This window comes from Passer montanus, unplaced genomic scaffold, assembly GCF_014805655.1.
Source record: "Passer montanus isolate IOZ18808 unplaced genomic scaffold, ASM1480565v1 scaffold6, whole genome shotgun sequence".
Lineage (NCBI taxonomy): Eukaryota > Metazoa > Chordata > Aves > Passeriformes > Passeridae > Passer > Passer montanus.
The window spans coordinates 13,722,910-13,730,334 of NW_024371037.1; positions in this window are offsets into that span (position 1 = coordinate 13,722,910).

Sequence of the window (7,425 nt, forward strand, 5' to 3'; positions counted from 1 at the left end):
TTAAGAATTTTGTAGGTTAGCCTAAGGCGGGAGCTGAAACTTGTTCCTCCATGCTCAGGTTGACTTAAGCTTAGAAAGAGGAGTGACAGAGCTGCATTCACAAGTTTTCTAGCTGGGGAGGAAATATATTCATAAAAGACCCTTAACTTTTTATTTTGGGAACTGAAAGAAGATCAAAATAGACCAAATGTTTAGTGCAGACAGTACTGATGTTTGGTGAAATGAATGCAAACCTTTCAGAATTTGCTGGGGAAATTAGCAGAAAATTAGAAAAACCTCCTCCAAGTCTATTTTTACCTTTCATTGTACTATCCAGATTTAGTACAAAGAAATCGTGGCTTAAGTATTGAATAAGGTAGCTTGAGATATCAGGGGAAAAAAAATCTTTTGCAAGAGCAGTAAATCTCAAAGAACATTTCATACAGGTGCAGGTGTTCAGAGGAACTTTTTGCTTCACATAATTAAATCTATAAAGATCTCAGACACTTTGTGTTTAAAATATCTTTTTATCATCCAGCACTGAAAGCCAAAGTTCTCGTTTAATGAAAGGCTGATACAATGTTCCTTAAAATCAAGAGGGTTCTATTTATCATTGTTAGAAATCTCTGTCTGGTACATTTTTGTCTGCGTTTGCATTAGCGTTTCTGAAGTTGTCGCACAGTTCTATCAACAGTGAAACTGAAAATAAGAGAAACCTGAGAATTTGCATGTACTAACCAAAAAAGTTTAGTTGCCTAAGGTACCCTCCTCACCTCAGCCACAAAGGACCCCCATTGAACTGGTCTGAAATGCAGCATCTGTGACTCAAAACCGGCTGCAATTGAAATAAACAGTTCGTCTAGAAGATGAGTCAGAGGAAAATGGCAGCTGTGAGGACTTTTCTCAAGGATGAGACTTGCATCTGCTCTGTGTGACACTTTTCTCCTGACTGCTATTTTGAATGGCCATCTGGCGTGAGTTTGTTCCAGCCATGTACACGCTCTGAGCAGTTTCTCCATCTACTTGCAGTACTCAGAGGCCCAGGCTCCACAGGCCAATGCAGATACGATCTGGGAAGCAAGCCTAACCATATTGCAGCTGAGCATCACTGCATCTCCAAAGAAGCCAAGAGAACTGGCTGAAGAAGCAGTTTCCAAGACACCAGATGCTGTTTCAAACCAGTCATGCAAAGCTTGTTTTCTTTTTAATAGCTTGTTTTCATGCCGAGGAGATAGGTGGGCACAGAGAGAGGATGGACAAAGTTACAGCTCTGGCCTATGTGAAATGCACATACTGTGTTTTGCTATTCAAAACCATGTTTGTTCATGACAAACATGAAAGCCACTTTGTGAGGTTTGTGTCCCCTTCCCTCCTCATTGCAGGAAAGAGGTGCCAAAAGTTTTAATTCTTGTAATGCGGCTTTCTAGCCATATGGCAATATATTTTTAGGTTGAGAGCGGGAGATTCCCAGTTTCAAATCTACCCTTGTATCATGATTAGTCTAGTCTCTGATTTCCATTTTTACTTCACCATTTCTTTCATCACTCTCTGACTCCAGCCCATAACCCCTGATTGCTATATTTTCTTTAAAGAGTAACTTGGAGAACTACAACACAATATATTTTATATCCCAGTTCTTGAGGATCTTCATGAACATGTAATAGGCTTGTAAATATATCCAGCTATTTTTTTTTAAAAATCCATCCTCATCAAACTAGGGAGTAGCTGCTACTGATGTATAATCTGCTCTTCATCTTCTTCCTTAGTACTGCACCCAAATTCTTTGGCAGCTTGCAGAAACTTAGTGCTTGTTTTGGAATGTCTTTGATCATTGAGTTGGGGCCAGGACATGACATTCACAGCTGAGCTGCACCTTCTGCATTTGCTTTTTCTGCATCCACTGTGATGATTTCCATCAGCCTTAAGTTTGGTTTGGTTGCGTTGCCCTGGAGCTGTTGATCAGAGAGCCTCAGATCTCACATATCTGGCAGTACCCATAGATGTCAATCACCACTCATGGGGACAAGAGGAGGAATAGTCCATTTTCTGCTAAATGAAAGTACTTCTTAACGTTGCACAATAGATTGCAATCCATGATTTCAGAGCCTATGTGTACAACATTTTCTCAGAGCAATAGCTTCAGCTGTGCACTCCTGCTTGACTGCTTTTTGTGGGATCAGAAATGCAGCAGCTTAAGCTACAGGCTGAATGGAGACTAAGCAGTTAAATACCTGGTTTGCCATTACTGATTCCTCTGCCAGCTGCATTGAACAGGTTTAATTCTGTATTACTCAGAAGAATTACATATGCATAAAATGAATATCTGTGGTTTGGAAATAAATCCCCTGGTCTTTCAAAAATCTTCTTAATGAGATGCACATTTCTCATATAATTCTAAATTTCTTTAACCACCTCATGGAAATGAGATTAAAGCTGACATTTCAAATTTTATTAATATCTGAGGAAAAAAGTCTTACCATTTTCATAATCAAGAAGTGTTTAATACCAATCTAGGTGAAATAGTTAATTATGCAGAAGCTATTTTTAAAAAGTGTTATGCTTCAGCTTTCCTTAAATAGTTTTTTCACTGTAAAATTAATGCATAAATTCTGCACGTCTTTTTGATAATAATTTTATTTTCCCACTCAACTATGGGAAAATATATTTTTCTGCTGTGGCATCCACTTTTCCCTCCTCTTTTGTAGCATTTTCAAATAAATATAGCAGAGCAATCAGTGGATCTTTAGAAAACACACAAAAGACTAAAACAAACACATCAATGAATTCTGGGTCTGTTGGTCTATTTCCTGCTCCACATGATATATTTAGCACTCATCAAGCTTTCAAAAGTTAATTGGAAGTCTTAAGTGTTTCCCTTATTTCACATTTCATTCTCCTGATGCAATGAGAAACTAACAACACTGGGAAACAGAAACTATACTTGTCTTAGCACAGTGTCTTACACAAGTGCACAGATCTACGTAGGTGAACCCTCAGTCTCAATCTATTTAAAACAGGTTTTCTTTTAATGTAATTGTAAACTAAAAGGTAAACATGTACATACACATACAGTACATGATGCAGCAGTTCTGTGAGTGGAATTGAATTATTGGCTCCCTTTTAGCTATTGATGGCATTCAGACCAGGAGGTGATGGTATTGGCTCCTTGAGTTATCAAAGGTAACAGATATAAGGCTCCACAAGGGCTGGGCATTGAAGGAGCTGTATCAGATCCCATTAGCCAAGTGCACAACACTGGAGCCTGCAGCAGCTCAGTGGTCTTGAGCATAACTCGAAGTTTGGAGGTGCTATGCTCCTGCATTCCTATAGAACCCCATTCTCCAGTTCCTGACCTCTCCCTGTTCCCTCCACCACTTCCCCCATTCCTCCCAGCACTCCTTGCAAGCTCTTCTGACATGATGTAGCTTCTTCCTTCTCCTTCAGAGATCTGGAGGCCCCCAGGAAAGGAGTTTCCTTGTACGTGGTTTTAGTCAATGGGTGACATGTCCTTGGGTGCCAGAGGGACAGATTCTTGTGCCTTTTCACCCCATGATGGGGCACGGTAAACAGACAGAAATTCTTGGGGAAAGGCAGGTGTCAGCCTCTAACATGTGATGTCTTGTCAGAGGTAACTGTCAACTTTCACAATTTTATACTTTAAACCAAGTTTGGGCAAACTTCACAAGGAATGACTAAGGAAGAGTTTTAAAAGAGGATCCCATACACACAGCCTGACACATTTCACAGTCCTGCCCCAAAACAGTAAGACATTGGAACCTCTTGGATAAATAATGCTATTTTTAACTTGGGTAAAATAACATTCTCACCTTAATGTCATTCTGAAAAATGGGTGAATCCTTTCAATCTAAAATTCAGCCTGTGGTAGATGTTTCTAGGCTCTGTTCTAACAATACCCTTGGGCACATGGTGTGACTCTTGGGGATGGTGCTGTGCAGAACCAGGAGAGAGACTCAATGTTCTTTGTGAATCTCTTCCAACTCAGCCTATTTTGTGATTTTGTGAATCAAAGCTGACCAAATTATTAAAGCATTTTAAAATGTTAAGAATCAGACATTTTTAATTATAGCAATTTTTACCTGAATTTCTTGTAGCCACATCTTCTGGTCTTGGTTTTAGAATAACAACCATCCTGTCAAAAATTCTTGATCTAAAGAAGCAAAAAAGGAGCTCACACAATAAACACAATAGTATTTACTCAGTAAGAGGCATAGTTACTCCTCTTTCAGTGTTTTCACCTCTTCTCCCAGCTGGTCTTCCTCTGGCAGGTTAACTCAAAGTACCTCCCTATCACCCAGGACACTACCTAAAGCACCATTCAGCTATTGGGTTACAACTGATTGTTGTGCCACTTCTTGATACTCTGTGGGTTAACCCACATACAACACCCAGTATATGTGTAAACAGGAATTGCTTGAGGAAACTTAGAAAATTTTAAACCAGATTTTTTTAGGTTGCTTCTGCATAATCCTGCAGAAGGTATGTGTAAACAGGAATTGCTTGAGGAAGCTTAGAAAATGTTAAACCAGATTTTTTTTAGGTTGCTTCTGCATAATCCTGCAGAAGATTCCCCACTTTATTCTTGGAAGACAGTACACAAAAGAGAGTATTAAAATTAGATGTCACCTGAACATTACAAATTACATTGGTCTTAAATATTTGCCATGGAACAATGGTGACCTTAGCTGTCAGCTTGCAGGACACCAGCATTGTTGAAAGCTAAAAGCAGGAACAATCTGTAAGCAGCACATGAACACATGAACACCCGGTATGAGTCCCTCCCAAGCAGATGGGTGAGAGGTTTGCTTCTCCATCAGAGACCACCAGCAGAAAGGGCAATGCCAGTTCAGCTTTACTATAAAAATCTTTCCAGAAATGCTTGAATGAGACTGAGTTTGTACAAAACTATTTGTGAGTTATCTATCTGTAGTTTCTAGTTACTAAATGTGTCTAGCCACATTTTGGTTTTCTTTTTTTTTCAAATTTTACTTAACGGAGTTCAAGAACAGCAGAGTGGCTTTTTCCCCAATTAATTCCTGCACTGGTATTATTTTCACACTTTGTTGTTTTGAAAAAGTAGTGTACAGCATCTACCACTTGCTTTAAATTTTGTCAGCTGTCAGAGAGTTTTTGACAACGTGAACAGAGACACTATGTGACACATACTGGAAATTTATAGATTACTGTTCAAAGGTGTCTGGGTTTTGAAGGATTTTTGGGAGGAAAATGTGTGTTCCCCTACCCTTCTATTGCCTCTATTTCCTCCCCACTGTGCTGATAGGTCAATTTCTGCTGCTGCTAGTTGTAACTGACCCTTGCACCTGAAGTGAGTAGTTGGACAGTGGTGTTGCTAATGAGTGTCATTGCCAGAGAACTGCAAAAGTGCTTTGGAGAGAATCACTGAGAACAAGCAAGAACCCAACCTACAGGCCAAAAAACCAGTATCTATGGAGGTCAATACTCAAGTGTGCATGGTCTGAGTAGTCCCAGATAACTCTACTGGTGAATTCCTTACAGATAAGTATTCTTCCCAAGTCCTGTCATTTTATCTCTAAGACAATGAATTGACACTGAAATGGTAAACTTTGTTGTTAAAATGTTAAACTGTGCTGTTCAAGTCCAATATTACAGGCATCTGCATGAAATTCTGTATCCTTAGTGGCAATGTCTTAAAAGTGCAATTATACCTACAGAATAACAATACATCTATCCAATGGATGACAGATAAGTTTTTGGCGTGAATGTATGCTGCAGATAATAAGACTGAAATGGCCCAAAATCTTGAAGTCTGAAAGATGTATCTGCCATTATATGGACTGCACAGAGGCAAAGGGGTTTGCCCTAGTCAACTGGTGTTTGGTTGATCTTAAAATTTACAGAAAGAGACACCAGTTTAGGGGCACCTATCATGTCACAATTTTACTGGAGCAGCAGCTTTGCAGGTCAATAGCTTCAAAGAGCACTTGGTAATGTGTAGTGTGGGTTACATAACAGTTTTTATGGACTGAAATTACAAAATTTTTCTAAATTGTGCTAAGTTTTGTATTACATTTTGTTCACTGCCCAAAATATATATTTCTTGTCATGTCAGAGTCAGGATTACTAATTTTCAACAATGTGCTGACCCTCATACTTACTCAACACGATAATAAATCTCATCATAAAGAAATACTCCTTTTGACATGGAGAGGGAACATGACTCTTCATGAAACTATCCCATGTGACTAGTAGGGAAGGAAAACAAGAAAGCAGATACCAGCTCTTCCTAATAAAAACTGAGCACCTAGAAATGGCACAGTGACATTACTCCATTAGGAGTTCAATAATCCAGGTGTCAAAAAAAATTCTCTTTGTGAAAAGAACCATTAAATATGCTTATGCATAAATGTGCATGCATTTTTTCTGACTTCCAGAATTTGGAGGAAGAGGACAATATATTTTTGTTTTACCTGATCACATGTTGGAACTTTAGCCTCAAAAATGAGATTGAGAGTTGATTAACTACAGTGTGATATACAGCACAAATAGTCAATTTGTTTTAAGAACAGAATGTTCTTTGCATTTTGAAAATACATATTTTCGGTGTGGTTGTTTCTGAAATACAAAAACTACAATCACTGATTTTAGAATATCAAGAAACAGCAATAATGATGCATATTTGTTCCATTTTGCAAGTTTATCTGAATCTCCTCTGGTATAATTGTTGATTGTATTATCATGCTAAACTATCAGAGTATTCTCCATGCCTCGTGGCAAAAGGTTTAACATGTTTCATCTTATTCTTCAGTTTTATATGTAAACAAATGTAGCACTTTGATTTGGCACAAAAATTCCTCATCAACAGTTTCTTTTTTTTGCCTTATTGATTAGTGGGGATTACATTTTTCATAAACTTCTGTTGTGTTTGAAGATGTAAGTTGCGGTGTTTGCCTTATATACTGTATTTGTTACAGTGCACTGTGAGGTCAATGCGTTGTGAGAAATAATGTTGCTAGATAATTGTCAACGTATAATTTTATTACTGAATATTAGCTTATTTGCTCACATATAATATATGTGGTTAGAAAAATGTAAACTTTGTGCCAAGAAGAGATATGTGAGCTGTGTTAAAAATGAAGCCAAGAGCTTAATAACTAGCATGAAAGTTCAAACTGACTTTTAAGTAGTTTTTACCCATATAATAAAAAATAAATTCTGCAGCTGTTTAGATGAGAATGTCAACAAGTATCCACAAATCTCAGTCTTTTATATAAAAATATAAAATCTCCCTAAAGTATTTAAGCGAATGTATAGCATGCAACAACTGCTAAAGTAGGCAACTCAAAACGAAGGAGCAGAGAAAAGCAAGAAGCCCTGTGTAACACAGTACATAGATTATTGAACACAAGTGATATGCAAGGGCAAAACATTTTTCTTCTGACCACAAAG